The sequence below is a fragment of the Diabrotica undecimpunctata genome, chromosome 3 (genome assembly GCF_040954645.1).
Source record: "Diabrotica undecimpunctata isolate CICGRU chromosome 3, icDiaUnde3, whole genome shotgun sequence".
Classification (NCBI taxonomy): Eukaryota; Metazoa; Arthropoda; class Insecta; order Coleoptera; family Chrysomelidae; genus Diabrotica; species Diabrotica undecimpunctata.
Window position 1 is genome coordinate 5,179,465 of NC_092805.1, and position 15,806 is coordinate 5,195,270.

A 15,806-nucleotide genomic window follows, 5' to 3' on the forward strand; every position below is an offset into this window, starting at 1 on the left:
ACGGTGGCCAATCCAATCTTCGAATTTGGACCTCATCAAGATAATTACTCACTATGGCAGCAGCATGTAGTCGAGCATTATCGTGCATTAACGTGAATCTTTCATATCCAATGTAACCAACATATGACAAAACATGATCTTGCAGGATGTTTTAAACGTAAGAATCACCAGCCATCCGTCTAATCACTTCCACAAGTGCTGTACGTACCTCCCAAATAATACCTTCCCAAAGAATTATGCCATCAACTCCAAAACTAACGGTCTTTGCGAGACTGCTGCTGGTGAATCGTTCTCCAACTCTTCTGTAGACGTAGTTTTGACCATCTGGCTTCCATAATAGGATTCTGGTCTCATCAGTGAAAAGAACGTTTTTTCAGTTGTCGATATTCCACTAAATATGTTTTCTTGCAAATTCCAAACGACGAGCTTTATGATTTTGGAGAAGAGGTGGAACTTTGGCGGGGCGTCTGGGCTTTAAGTTTGCTTCTTTTGATCTTCGTCTAACTGTTTATGAACTCACATTAACTTGTCAAACATTTAATAGCTCATTTCTGAGGTGCATTGATGTCAATGAACGATTTCGTGTAGAATTAAGGACCAAAAAACGGTCATCAATTGCGGTTGTGCACCTTGGGCGTCCTTGATCAGGACTTCGTACAAAATTTCCTGTTTCGCGGTACCTTTTTAGAGTATTTGAAACTATAGATTCAGTTCTGCTGAGACGTCGTGCGATACCTTTTTGTGCATATACTTCTTCGTACAAGATTACAATATGTGCTACTTGGATTTCATCGCAGTGCCGAATTGGTGGGATACTTGTTTTAAACTTAGTTAAATCAAAACAATATTTAATTAAACTTAATAAATTAAACTAAAAATAACCGAATTAGTATGATTTTTACTTTGCGTAAAGAAGGATATATATGATAAAATGTACGAATTACACTAACCACTGAATAAACGTCAAAATAAACATCAAAATAGTTCAAACCAGTGAGTACATCAGCCTACTATATGAGTATTATCAGTAATATAAAATTATTTTGAAATAATAGTGACTACAAAAAAAAAATTGGAAAATTCCAAAATATTCGATATTTTTGTCCATGAGTGTATATATATATATATATATATATATATATATATATATATATATATATATATATATATATACAAAACGATCTAAACTCTATTTTTAAAGTACTCTTAAACAGTTCTCCCTCTTACACATTATAAAATACTGCAAAGGAATCTAATAAATGATGTAGAGAATGCCGGTCTTCTTCAGATCGACCTGTTTGTTGTTTTTTCATCTCCGGCTCTTGCTGTTGCATTGACTCAATGAAAAATGAGGTAGCAGTCAATTTTCTTCAATAATCGCCTTTATTAGAAGATAATCTAACACACGAAATGGTCTACACTGCGACGGGTCGTCCATAAAAAATCCAATTTATTTTTTTAATGAAGTAGTGTCGATATTTTTATGGAGCGGCATCGTGTTGCTGGTATTGTTTCTTCTTACAATGGTTAGTGTGGGATAAATATAGTCTTGGATTTGGTTTTATAAATAATATGATACAGGTAATTACTTTATTGAAGCGGGTGATTATTTTAGGTCATTATTAGACGATCGAATGTCCTGAAAAATAAAATTGTTAATATGTTGTTATTACAATGTTTATAATTTAACAAAAACTATTTTATTTATACAATAGGGATGTTCACTAATTTTTAAATATAGTTAATTTCAATTAAATTCAATAGATTATAAAATATATAAAAATATAGTTAACATGAAATTGTTTAAAAATATATATTTTTTAAGATAAATCAATTCTTAATTTAAATTTTGATGGAGGCTATAAAAACGGCTCCTCGCAGTGAGGCTACGGTGTGTGACGTCAGCAGTTCTTTAAGTATTTATACAGTGATAATGAAGCCAAATAAGTGGTGTTTGCTACAAAGAGAGGAAAAAACTAGAAAAGGCAGTTATTATGCAAGTTAGAAAAAAAATAAATGCAAATATATGTACCTTGGAAGGAATCAACACTATGTTCATTTTTAAAACTTTACAGGAGAGCAGTTTTAAACTTTTTTCACCAAAAAGTATTATTGCTGCAGCTATTTATTAAGATAAACAATATTTTAATAGAACATTCTGTTTATTGTTATTTACATAATACATTTGTTATAATTAAAAACAAATTTGTGTTTTTTAACCCTTTTAACGGACATGGTGTTGTATCCATCTAATAAAGTTATTGTACTGTAAGAATTAGTATGGGGTATTCAATAACAACTACAATCCTATTTGACTTTTACTGACAAAATTTATTTAACCAGACAATTTACTTTTACAAATACAAATAATACATCTATGTATTTAACCAAAATGGCATTTTAGGTACAAACCACTCAGTCATCCTCAAGTAAGTCTCCTTCTGGATAGTCACTATTAGTATTACTAGTAGGTATGCTTTAAGTTTTGATAAAAATCATGGCAAAATGATGAAACATATGACAGTAATGCCAATAGATCGTTATACTTTTGTTGTGATATAAGTATTGGACTTTGTGATAATAGTTGCAAATCTTTTGGCAATGTAAGTTGTCGCTTCGAAACCTAACAAGGTCAATCTCCTGGTTTACGTCATGAAAATTACTTTTTAAAAACAGAGTTCCAATGCTATTTTGTTTAACTTGCAGTTAAACACAGTTTGACAGAAGAACTTGTTGTTTGTTAACGTCTCTTTTCTCTTAATCAAAGGCGGATTTTAAGATTTTTTGACATCATACAAAGACCTTAAATTTTTTAAATCTTCTAGTTTCATATTATGTACGGTATATTTCATTGAGGTTTGTCTGACAAAGTGCTGCCAGTCCCAGGGCGTGTAAATACAAATGTTTTTTCTCTTTCGCTCTATCAGTGCATAGACAGTGCCCGCCTCCCTGTGGCTATTACTCTTTAGTAGAAACTTCCGGATGATAATTTTTACTTTTTTAAACAAGTATTAATGCTAACATTTTTATTCTGGCTGTAACATTTGTAAGACCATAGTATGATTTCTTCTATGTTACTGTCAGGAATAACGGTATCTGCCCATTTTAGTAATGCAGATCTTATTTCATTTCCACTACGAATAGTTTATCAGAACTTTTGTCTATATCAGACTGATCTTCGTTATCAAAACTCAAGACATCTCTAATAATATGCTCTTCATTTAAAACATCATTGCTTGGTGTATTATTTGATTCTGAAATTAAGGCGTATAATATTGGTTGCAAAAGATTTAATAATATTGCTAGTCTAAGGTTGGTATCAAATCACTACATTACCCTTTTGAGGTTATGTTTTTTAATAATTTAAAAATAATGAGCAAAAAGGTAGCTTACCTGTAAATGCAGTAGAAGAATTCGCAGAACTTTTTAGTAGGTACTTCAAGAATCTTTCTCCTACGAGAATTATGGTTCATTGTACTTATTATTAGTAACAAACCACTGTAAACACACCATAAATGGCAAAGGTATTATTATTAGATCACTAACAGTCTACCTCTCATCATAGAGATATGCGAGGTGGTAATTCATATGCGTAGAGGGACAAAACATTAACTCCACATGGTGTTTTATCCCTCTAAGTAAAAATGGCCTTGGTGTTCTTTTAAAGGTCACTTTCTTTACCACCAAATGGTTTAGGACCTAGTGCTCTATTCCTTTAAATAAAGTTATAAAAGTTAATTATTAGTCTGTACAAGTGTCAAAATTGAAAAAATGGACATAGTGTTGTATCCCTCCGAGGTACAGATATAAAAACCTGTGGTTTGACAATTTTAAGTGAATATGGTGTTAAATTGTTTGGAACTGTAATAAAAATCTTCTCAGAATTGTTTATAGATGTATTTAGACACTCAGGAACAAAACACCATTTATTTGGCTTCATTATCAGTGATTAAATACTTAAAGAACTGGTCACACTTCGTAAATACGTATACAAAACAAGTTGTCGATACGACTGCTGACGTCACACACCGTAGCCTCGCTGCGAGGAGCCGTTTTTCTAGCCTCCATCAGAATTGAAATTAAGAATTGATTTATCTTAAGAAATATATATTTTTAAACAATTTTATGTTTGCTATGCTTTTATATATGTTATAACCTATTGAATTTAACAATATTTAAAAATTAGTGAACATCCCTATTGTGGAAATTTATTAAGCTCCATAAACATGAGGGCAAAAACTTACGTTCAATATCAAGGACGGTGCAAATGAATCTTCAAGTTTTATTTTATTTTTTGACATGTTTTAAGTTTCATTATAAAGTACAGAAAACACTTTTATACAATACAATTGTTATCTATTTTGTCTGAGCTAATATTGCTACGAAAGGGAAGATAATCATAATTATTAGAGAAAATATTCTGTATTTTGAATATACAGGGTGTAACAAAAAGGTAGGTGACAAATTAAATCGCTTATTCTGGGCCAAAAAATAGTTCGATTGAAATTAACTTACCTTAGTACAAATGCGCCTATAAAAAAAGTTATAGCTCTTTGAAGTTACAAAATGAAAATTGATTTTTTTAATGTATCGAAAACTCATAGAGATTTTATATTGAAAATCTACTCGTGGCTTTTTTATGGCAGCTGTATCTTAAAAAAAATAACAGTGAAATTTGTACACCCCATTAAAATTTTATGGGGGTTTTGTTCCCTTAAACCCCCCCAAATGTTTGTATACGTCAAATTAATTATTATTGTGGTACCATTAGATAATCACAATATTTTTAAAACTTTTTGCCTCGTAGTAATTTTTCGATAAGCCAGTTTTTATCGAGATGCGGCTTCTTTTTAATCTTCTTCTTAACGTGCCCCATCCCTAAGGAAATTGGCGATCTTCATGGCCCATTTAACTCTATCTTCTGAAAAGTTCTATTGACGTTTTCCCACTCCATTGTATCAGATTCTTCAGCCAGGACGTGCGTCTTCTCCCCGGTCCTCTTTTGCCTTCCTCCTTGCCTTGTATGACCAGCCGCATCAATTCGTATTTTTCGTTTCTTCGTATGTGACCAAAGTAGCTCATTTTTATTTTCTTAATAGCGTTGAGTATTTCTTTATCTTTTTTCATTCTTCGTAGCATTTCCGCATTTGTTATGTGTTGTGTCCAAGATATTTTCCACATTCTTCGATAACACCACATATCAAAAATAATGAGTTTTTTCTCTGTAACCTCTGTAATTGTCCTGGCTTTAACTCCATACAACAGGACAGAGAACACGTAGCATCTCAATACTCTAGTTCTAATTTCGATGTTGAGTTTTCCATTGCATAATATTACTTTGAACTGATAAAATTTACCACTGAACTGTTCCGCGCTGCAATAAACAAAGTAAAGATAGCCGTGATGATCGCCAACATCCGGAAGGGATAGGCACTTTAAGAAGAAGAATATTACTTTCATCTTATTAAAAGTACTTCTAGCTATCTCAATACGCCGTTTTATTTCCGTATTTCTATCCTATTCTTCATTTAGTTCGCAACCTAAGTACTGATATCTGTGCACCCTGCCTAAAAGTTTTCCTTTAGCATAAACACTGTCTTCCTCAATCTTGTTCTTGCTTACCACCATGATTTTTGTTTTATTTGTATTCAGTGCCATTCCATACCTTTCACAGTATTGGGTAATGCGATCAACAAAGATCTGTAGTCCGTCTCTGCTGTCCGCAAGGAGTATTGTGTCATCTGGTTTGGTATTCTCAGCTCTTTCATTGCTTTGAACATTTCTCTTCTATTCACAGAGTCGTAGGCTGCTTTGTAGTCTATAAATATGTGATGAGTATCAATCTCATATTCCAGTGTTTTTTCCAAAATTTGTTTCAGGGTTGCAATATGATGAATTGTCGATTTACCACCTCTGAAACCAGCCTGGTATTTTCCTACTATCCGTTCTGTATATGGTGCCATACGGTGACATAGTACTGTGGTAAATATTTTATACGCTGCCATTAGAAGCGTAATTCCTCTGTGGTTAGAGCATTCAAAGATATCTCCTTTTTTGTGTATGGTGCAAAGTATTCCAATATTCCAATCATTAGGGAGGGATTTCTGTGTCCATATTTCTTTTATAAGCTGCTTGTCCTAAATCAATTCGAGAAAGTAGACGAGTTCACGTATCTAGGATCTTCCTTAAGCAATGCAGCCTCCTCCCATACGGAAATTCGCAGAAGAATAGGGATGGCCAAGAACGCGATGAGTCGACTGTCAAAAATATGGAAGGACCGCTCTTTATCCAAAAAACTCAAAATGAGACTGGTACGGACACTCATTTTTTCAATCTTCAGTTACGGTGCCGAAACATGGACAATAAAATCAGAGGATAGGAAAAGGATTGACGCATTCGAAATGTGGTGCTGGAGACGAATGCTACGCGTCTCGTGGACGGAGCACAGATCCAATCAGTCGATTCTCGAAGAGCTAAACATTCCGACCAGACTCTCCTCTCAGTGTCTTGCAAATGTTTTAAAGTTTTTTGGCCACATTGCGAGAAGAGACAATGACAACTTAGAAAGACTAATTGTGTGCGGAAACGTAGAAGGACGTAGAGGCAGAGGACGCTTACCTATCCGATGGTCAGATCAAGTACAGAAAGCCACTGGAGAGACGTTTTCCGAGTCCATGAGAGCAGCCCAAAATCGCAAGAGATGGAGAGAATTGGCAGCCCGCATTGTAGGAAATCACGATCCTCAGCAATGAGGAAACGACAAGAGAGAGAGAGAGGGAAGCTGCTTGTAATACCATTATGGTATCATGGCCACCTTCTTTATATAGTTCAGCATCTATTCCAGGTGATTTGTTTCTGGCTAGTTTTTTAACTGCATCTTTAACTTCAAGAATTCAGTTTCCTTTATATAGGTCTATAATAACTAAAAAAATTCAGATACCTGGAATTGTCACAGGAACGAACAGAATCTTTTTCTGCTTATTTTTCTGTAATAACATCCGTTGTCTAAATTTTGCATTCAATCTTTTAAAAAAAGAAAGCAATCAGCAAATTTTTTTTAAAATTTTATTTACCACTTTAGATATTTTTTCTCAAGCAGTTCAATATCTTTCTAATGATATGGTATTTATGAAATAACCATTGTGCGCGTCTAGCGGGCCTTTGCTATATTTGTTCTTTTATGAAGTACATGCCTTAGTACAAGAAAAAATAAATTGATATTTAATAGTTTTATATAGTATTGAAAATCGTGTTTCACGGCAAAGTTTGTAAACTACTGTGGGAGAGTATCCGCCTCGGAATAAAAGCATTTGTTTAATTTTTTTGAAGATATGACGAATGCGATTTTCGACTGTTTATTATAATGGTGAACCAATTGGAACAGCATTTATCAATGGAATGTGTGTACTCTACTTATCAAAAACGTGTCGAAAATTAAAATGTTTGTGGTAAATTGGGCATTCATGGCTGAAAAAGTCCGAGTAACTGTTTTTATTAACCGTTCGTTTTTCATTTCTCAGGATACACTCGTACCAAAATAATAAAAAAATTAGTTTTTTCAATTTTTTCGATAGCTGATGGAATTGATCAGCACTATATAAATGATTGAAAAAGTATAGGGAAGCAAAAGAAGAGTGGTGGCGGAAAGATATTGTGAAATTGAAAAATTGCAGAAAAAATACGACTTACAAATTGTACATAAAAAATAAACGAAAGAACAGCAAGAACTCGCAAAAAAAAGAGCAGAATACTTCAAGACAATGTCAACCAAATCATTGTGGGAGCTAAAGAAAAATTAATTGCTAGAAAGAATACATTACAAACCTATTAAACAACCGACGACCAGAGAGATCCCCACATGCCAATGAAATCAATAAGAAAAGCCATATCGTCACTAAAGAAGAGTTACGACATGCTGTCTTAATACAGAAAGATGACAAAGTCGTAGGACCAATAATGTAGCCGCTTGCACCATACCGAATATTCCAAAAGGACAGTATTCTTATATATATTTGCTAAGAGATCATTTACTAATCAATATTGGAAGGTTTCTGGTTGGTTCCTAGACTAATTTGTTGTATCTTTATATTCAAAAGAATTTTTAAATTCTCTGGATATACCGGGGATGCCATGACGGATTTCACGATATTTACTTAACTCTGTTAAATAAATTGAACATAATATTAGTCGTATAACAACCAAGCCACTTTATTGATTTCGAAAAGGCCTTTGACAAAGTACAACATGAACCACTAAGACAAATTCTAATAAAGAAAAATATAGACAGCCGAGATATTCGAATCATATGCAACCTATATTGGAATCAAACAGCAAATGTGAAGGTTGAGGATAGGCTAACAGAAGAAATTCAAATCCCTCGAGGAGTCCGGCAGGGATGCATCTTGTCGCCACTTTTATTTAATCTGTATAGTGAAGCTATTTGTGAACAAGCACTCGAGGAAGAAGATCTTGGTCTGATAATAAATGGTGAGACGATCAACAATATAAGGTATGCTGACGATACGGTTCTCCTAACGGGAACGCTAGTAGAACTACAACATCTCGTTCAAAGTCTCAATATATACTGTAACAGTTACGGCTTGAAAATTAATTTGAAAAAAACTAAATTTATGGTAATCACGAAATCAAAGAACATTAGAGCTAATCTTGTAATAGACAATACAACGATTGAGCGTGTGTCCTGTTATAAATATCTACGTGCTTTGATCACAGACGATACTGATCAAACAAAAGAGATTAGATGTAGAATAGAAATCGCTAGATCAGTCTTTAATAGAATGCGCAAACTCTTTTGCAATCGTGATATCAATATAAAGTTACGAATACGAATGCTGCGGTGTTATGTCTTTTCTACCCTGTTGTATGGAGTAGAGGCTTGGACACTAAAACAGTTGACCACAAAAAACATCGAAGCTTTCGAGATATGGTGCTATAGGCGCATTCTCAGAATATCATGGATGGACCGCGTCACTAACACGCAAGTACTCCAAACTTTAGACAAAAGATGCGAAATTCTAAATGAGATAAAAACTAGAAAGATGGAATACTTGGGGCACATTGTGAGAGGTGAAAAGTACGAACTTTTAAGAAATATCATGCAGGGCAAAATTAAGGGCAAAAGAAGTGTGGGAAGAAGAAAAATATCGTGGCTTCGTAATCTACGTGAATGGTTTGGGTGTAGTTCGATTGAACTTTTTAGGCGCGCTGCTAACAAAGTCGCAGTGGTCATGATGATTTCCAATCTCCGCTAGCAGTGGCACGAGAAGAAGAGAAGAAGAACCAAGCCACAGTAAAGCATAACCGTATCAACCAGTAATTATATAAAATGGTTCTGAAGCTATTTTCTTGTGGCATGTTAAAGTAATTACTATTTAAATGGGAATAAGCCACAATTAAAGGTTAAAGTACGTTTATTGACGCCGATTTGATTGATTGATTGAGCGCAGAATAACCGTCACGATTTTGAAATGAACGACATGGATTTAAAAAAAATTATTGGCATCAAAAACTTTGTTTTTGACATCATTTACTTTTCGATTATAACATAAAACACACTTCATATTAAGTTGTTGATTTATTAAACATTCGGCTAAAAAATTTTCCTAGATATTTTTAAATTAAAAAGTGCGCAGAAATCATACCGTTTAACAATTTAAATTTTATGCGCTGTAATTTAAGTTAATTGTTTCAAATCAAGTTCAAAATAATTATGATGATTGAATGTTTTAATAACAACAAAGCAGCTACACACAGACAAATCAGTAAGTAACAAAATAATAAACTTTTCTTCGAGAATTTCTTTGGAAACATTAAGACCTAACCGTTGATAAAAGATATAACAGAAATTACCGCAGTTTTTAAAGCATATGATAATGTAGATATTGAATAAACAACACTTGAAAGAAACCAAAGAAATTTTAAACTCAACAACCTGTATAAAATACGCGTAAGTTAGTAACGCCCTCTTCAAGAATGAAAGATGATGAAGAGTTCTCAAGGTCGTCGGAAAACAAGTTACCAGATGCAATATACCTACATAGATATAAAGACTAATAACTTTACGGTTCAATTTGAAAGTGCTACTGGGTATGGACTGCTGTTCGAAAAAAATATCAAATTAAAATAAAGCTGTATCATGTCTATTGTGAAAAGATACACTATGTTGGTAGAGCGGCACATAATTGAACAAAGAATTTTTATGAGTAAATTTAAGATGTTGATATTTTTTCATAACGTCACCAAGGTATTGGAATGTTTTTCTGTTGGAACAACTTTGTAAAAAAATAAACAGAAAAGTAAAACTTACGTTGAATTTAGTGGACATACCATTTAAAAATAATTCGATATCCCAAATAAAGTACGTGCTTCCTAGTGGCGGAATACAGGCAAGAATATATTGACTTATCCTGACAGTCCTTATAATAAGACTACTGTGAAAACTACAAGGTACATTTGCTGTGATTGGTGGGTGGGCGTGTCCTAATTTAAAATTTGGCGGGTTTAATGTTTATTGAACTGAAAATGGGGTACTGGTAGGAAGAGGATAATATTCGTATTTTGGGATTAAGCAACTTATTACAGTTTTATTTGAAATGTCTTTAATTTTCCTACACTGAAAATAACAAGGTACATTTGCTGTGATTGGTGGTTATCGACATATGATTTGTGAGGTTATGTGTCTTACATTGGCGGTTTTATTCCAACTCCAAGCTTACATAAATAATTTCAATTTAAAACTTTTTCATTTAAATTGTTTTAAGAATTTGTTCGTTAGAACACCATATTTAATTATCCAAGTCTTTGTTTTAGCAAGAAATTATGGATTCCTGTACTCCATCTACTTCAACAAGCTCTAAAATTCTCTCAGGGGCCTGCCACCTTTGCAGCAAAACATTTAAAAATGTAAAATTACGAAATCGACATATCAAAAGAATGCATAACATAGATGTATCCAAGAAGAAAATGAATCATATAGTTTGTCCGTTATGTGAGCAAGAAACTCATTGTGAAAGTCATGAGAAGTTACGAAAACATATCAAGGGCCACCACCAGGTAAGTATTGAACTAATAACTTTTGAATTTTCTAGTAAACAAGAATATGAGACATGGAAAGATATGCAGAAAATTGAGACAAGTTATGCAATGAGTAGAGTGATTAAGGGAAATGATTGTAAGATATTATACTATGAGTGTAACAGAAGTAATATCAACGGTAGGTGCAATACTTTGTTACTTGTAATAATTAAAGCTTATACTTGCCTATCTTTAGGATATAAGCCCAACCATAAAATTAGGACAGAGAAATCTGATGGATCAATTAAAATTAAAGGAGTGTGCCCTTCCAGGCTGCTCTGTACACTGAGAGATCAAGGACAAGTTTCTATCAGTTATTGGAAAACACATTCTGGACATAAAGAAGAATTAAGAACCATGCATCTCTCAAAAGCACAAGAAAAAACGATTGTAGGGAAGTTAATGTCTGGGGTGCCACTCAGCAGAATTTTAGATGATTCAAGAAAAGTGGAAACACCAAAATTAGAAAGACTTGCCCTATTAACAAGTCAAGATATCACAAATTTGTCCAGAAAGTATAATATACACAAAAAGCGGGATCAAATAGACATGGAAAGACCAAATGCCAACAACTATCAAGACAAGGTTATAGCGAAAGCGCACAAAATAGCAGAAATGATGAAAGAAAAAGTGGAAGTTAAGAAGAATGTGAAGGTGTATGGGCAATTTCAGGTAAAATCCTTTAGGGATTCTAATAAATTATATAATGTAAATATAAGACAACTGTGTGAAAATGAGTGCAAGACACTGTTTTGTAGAGTATATAAAATTTGTATTCATCGATACCAGTGTGATTGTGCTGAATATGTGGTGAAGAATACCCTGTGTAAGCATGTGCACTTGGTAAGAATGTATGAGGAGCGTGTGGGTACTAACTCTGTTTTAGATGATGCTGCAAGGTATTTGGGAGAAAATTCAATTATCAAATCAAGTCATGAGGAGGAAATTAATGAATTTATCACAAAGAAGCTGGAACAGAGAAATGTGATCCAGGAAAACACCATCCAACAACGTCTTCAAGACATACAACACTTGAAAAATGTCATGGACAGCTTAGTTGACTTATGACTTAAAATTTATGACAGATGTTGAAGAAGCAAAGCGTAAGGCCAAGGAAAAATTTCAGGAAGCCTCTAAGGATATTACAAAGAAGCGAAAAATGGAAAAGCAGCAATATTTTCCTTCCAATAAAAAAAGAAACTGATTAAAAATTAAATTTGAAAAATTCTTGTAGCTCACATGTATTTTTTGTTTTTGTATCTGTATTGAATTTTTATTATAGCTTTATAGGCTTATTTATAAGAAAGTTAATTTAACATTATATGTTTACTTGATTAGTGATAGTAAAATTTCATAAAATATGTGTATGCATGCTTAAGCTAGGTCTGAATTTTAAATCATGTTAAGTAATGATGTTATTTGTAGACTTATATATTAGAGTTGTATTTTGAAATCGGGATGTACTGGGTCCTAGGCGGGATTTAGAGGGGTTTTACCTTCGCATTGCACCAATAAGCCCCCCCCCTCAAAGAATAAATTTTAAACATAGCTATTTAGTGTTTTATTCGATTTTCAATATTTATTTCCAGTAAACATTTGCTTAATTTTGTTCAAAAAATTTTCACCTCATGGTGAAATCTAACACAATTTAGTTCAACTTTCTAGAAAGAAAAGTAGATAAAAGTCAATTTGGATATATATAACGCAAGTTTTTGACAACAGCAATTTTTATTATAAAACAGCTAATGGAAAAATTTAAAGTGAAAAGGAAAGACTACATAATTTTTATTAAACTTGAGATGGCATATGCCTACAAAAAAAATTAAAACAATAATACCTACATATTTAATAAAAAAAACAGCACTACGATATCATACAGTCAGCTTATTCCTAAAATATGTAGTACTAATACCCAAGTGACTATCGAAGGTGTGGGATGTGCATACTGGGATAACAATAATAAAAGCAGCAAAATGTTTAAACTCAATTCCATCATGAGTATATACACAGCTGAATTAATAGCGATAGTGGAAGCACTAAAATATTTATCTAATATAAATCATTCAAAGTTTATAATTTATAGTGACAACAAAAGTACTTTAAGTAAAATTAGTGCCATAAATCCTAAATCAAAAGTAAATTATGTTGAATTATATATAATAAATAAAATTAAAGAACTTCAGCAACAAGGCAAAACTGTTAAGTTGGCATGAATTAAAAGCCAGTGTGGAATAACTGGAAATGAGATAGTAGATGAATTGGCAAAAAACGCTGTGACACAAGGAGTATTAACAGCTGAATTAATAGCGATAGTGGAAGCACTAAAATATTTATCTAATATAAATCATTCAAAGTTTATAATTTATAGTGACAACAAAAGTACTTTAAGTAAAATTAGTGCCATAAATCCTAAATCAAAAGTAAATTATGTTGAATTATATATAATAAATAAAATTAAAGAACTTCAGCAACAAGGCAAAACTGTTAAGTTGGCATGAATTAAAAGCCAGTGTGGAATAACTGGAAATGAGATAGTAGATGAATTGGCAAAAAACGCTGTGACACAAGGAGTATTAACTCATTATCTTTGTACGTCTAGAGATATAGAATAAGACACATTCAAAGAGCTTAAGAAGGAATGGAAAGAAAGATATATTGATGAGAATATAAATAAAGGAAACCATTACAGGTTTCCTAAAATGGAGTTGACAAAGGATATGACAAGAACTATATGCAGAATGAGATTTAACCCCTGTCTTACACCATCATATATGTTTAAAATGAAGCTAGCTGATAGTCCACAATTTACTTGTGGCCAGATGGGTCACCTACAACATAAAAATTTTGGACTGTTCTCTTATGTCCAATAAGGTTAATATTTTTTTAAATTCGCTGTATTCTTTTACTGATGTCCACCATCCCATTAATTTAAGTTATTTATTAACATTAGAAAACAATGAGTTTTTATATAGATTATTGTATAAACATGTTTTAGATATTAAACTCAATTTGTAATTGTAAATATAGAGTAAGTATTTCTTTGTAATTTGTTAGAAAAAAAAATAAAAAAAATTATAAAAAATAAAAAAAATATATAAGAAACAAATAAAAAAAAGGAACTTGGACAGTCCACAGTAAAGTAGCTATTGAATTAAGTAGATAGCTGCAGAACAGTTTACTGTGGAACTCTGAGGACCTCATCACTTATTTTATATATAAATAACTAAAAGCACCTAATAGGAAAAAAAGACTATATATTAGAGCTCAATAGTAGTAATAGATTTAGGATAAGATTGTATAGGAAACAATGACTAATGAAAAAATGAGTACAAATTGTAAGATTGGATTGGCAAATGGATTTAGTGTCCGCAGTCATTTAAACACAAACAAACAACAATACCCAACTTACATTTTAATAAACATGAAATCTGCCAAATTTTAAATTAATATACATCTACCGATAAATCACAGCAAATGTACCTACCTTGTTATTTTCAATGTAGGAAAATTAAAGACATTACTTCCTAGTAATGTCTTCCAAGACAGACTTCCTACCAATACCCCATTTTCAGTTCAATAAACATTAAACCCGCCAAATTTTAAATTAAGACATGCCCACCCACCAATCACAGCAAATGTACCTTGTAGTTTTCACAGTAGTCTCTTATAATAGGGATCCTGGCATTTACAGAACAATGCAAGCGGGCGTGGGGTCATACTGCACTTTGGTTAGGATATGATGCTAATAGAAGAGGCAATAGAGCATCAAACGTTCGAAAATCTTATCAGGATAGACTAGTGAAAAGATCTTCTCCAATATATTAATCCTGCATCGGAACAGTTAACACTTCGGAAAAATTTGACAGGCTTAGGTGAGGTAATGTCATGTCGATGAGCAGCTCTGAATGTCCACGCTGCTATGATTAATTGAATTATTTGTAACCGTTTTATAAGTAAATAAATAGTTATGTTTTGTTAGTCTGTGCTTCATTAAATACACAACATATTTGGCTACCAGTCACAGAAAGAATCCACGTAAAATTTATAAAATGTCGTTAATTGGGGCCATTGAACAATTCGATCCTGCTAAAAGTGATGTCACGTCGTATCTAGAGAGACTTGAGCAGTTGTTTTTATGTAATGTAGTGGAAGAATACAAATAAGTTCCATTATTAATTACTCTAGTTGGTGGAGAAGTTCACAGTGTCTTAAAAGACTTATTAGCACCAGAACTACCAAGTTCAAAAACATTTGAGGAGTTAAAAATAGTTCTGACTGAACATTATAGTCCAAAGAGGTTAGTTATCGATGAAAGGTATAAATTTTACAACATACTACACTAAAAAATGTGGCTCAATATTGTAAATTTGGTCAATTTTTGAAATAATCTCTCAGAGACAGACTTGTATGTAGTTATCAGTCACAATAAAACGTAAACTCCTGGCAGAAGACTTCTTTTGAAAGAGCTAATGAGATAACATTATCCATAGAACTTACAGAAGGTCAAGTTAGAAGGATGGAACCTGAAAATATAACTGCAAGTGAAGAAAAGTTAGATAAAGTAATATTCAGAAAGAAGAAAGATACAATTAAAATGATGGTGGTTAACAAGCTGGTAGAAGTTATGTCCAATATAAGTCTTGCTTTAGATGTGGTAGAAAACATGATTCATCAAAATGTGCAGCCAAAGCAAGGCAATGTTTCAGTTGTAA